Here is a 1446-nt window from a genome sequence, read left to right on the forward strand (position 1 = left end):
CATCTTTCCTGGAAGCCCTGAGCTATCTGCTAGGTAGAAACAACAGGGGTAATTGAACACATCTGGTGAAGGGGAATTTTCCGATGTGGTTTTGAATTGTCAAACTTTCTACCGGTATGCTTTTGTAATTTTAAAAATCGAAGACAAAGTTAAATGAAAGAAAGAGAACTGTATTTGCAATCATCATCAAATCCATTGGTGAACAAAAAAAGAATAGAATTGTGAGATTTACTGCAATCGAGATGGCTTCATAGTACTGCTACAGAGTACCTTATGCCTGGTTTATGGTATGGCACGGGTACTAATGGGGACAGCTGGACAAGATTTGAAATCAAAGACCTAGAAAATCTGGACTATGAGATAATGTCAATGTTGGGGGTGAGGGATGGAGCTGGGGGTGGGGCTGAAAGGGGAAACAAGCCAGAGGTACCAGTCATTAATTAAACAAATATCTATTAAATAACTTTGTGAAGTATGGACTAAGTGCTTGAAAAAGATAAGATTCGTTGATTCACACACACAAAAATGTAAACCAACCCCAAGGAGCTTACTCAACAGTCAGAGGAGACAAACCCAGCACATATTGAACCATTAGAGAACCATATACGGTGGTATTTCAGTGCCAAGGGGAGCAGAGCCAGCAGTAAATGCTGGGCTCTAGTGGCCTAGTAAGTTAAGCATGGGCTGCTAACTGAAAAGCCCAAAGGTGGAACCCACCAACCACTCCCTGGGAGAATGAGGCTTTCTACTCCAGCAGAGTGAAAGTCTTGGAGACACACAAGAGCAGTTCCACTCTGTTCTGTAGGCTTGCTCAGAGTCAGAATCCACACCATGGCAGTGAGTTTGGTTTTATAGATATCTGACTAGAACTTCCAAAGTTGAGGTAGTTTATGTATCACCACCCCTTTCAAGCACCAATGGCTAAATTTAAATATAAGACAGGAGACAAAACTGAGAGAGCGATTGTCAGTATTTTCCAGTTTGTAATTCTTGCATAGAGAGATTGTTATGGACATTTATTCTCATCTATCTATTGAGATGCACAACAGATGTACACCATTTCAACAGTTTCTCTCTGTACAACTCGGTGGCAGTAATTATGGCCCTCAAATTGTGCAAGTGCCTTCACCCCAGCCCCCCAATTTTTGGAGCTGTTTCCCTACCACGAACTTAAACTGACTTCCCTCGCAGGTTGCAGGCCCACTTTTAATTGAGGCAGTATTTTTAAAAGTGGCTCATAAATACTGAATTCAAGAAAAGAGAGGCATGGCAATTTAATTGTCTCGATTAACATTTTTCGCAAAAGGATAAGCTCAGGCCCTCTTAGAAATTCTATTCACTTGGGAAATCGTAGATCAAAGTTTGGCGCAGCTTTTCCTTGAGGGAGAGGTGGCCATGATTGGAAGCATGCTTCATTATCCAGTAAGCACAGTTTCAAACACATAC

Source organism: Echinops telfairi, unplaced genomic scaffold (assembly GCF_000313985.2).
Source record: "Echinops telfairi isolate 266 unplaced genomic scaffold, ASM31398v2 ScPeMD7_7466;HRSCAF=8504, whole genome shotgun sequence".
Taxonomy (NCBI): Eukaryota; Metazoa; Chordata; class Mammalia; order Afrosoricida; family Tenrecidae; genus Echinops; species Echinops telfairi.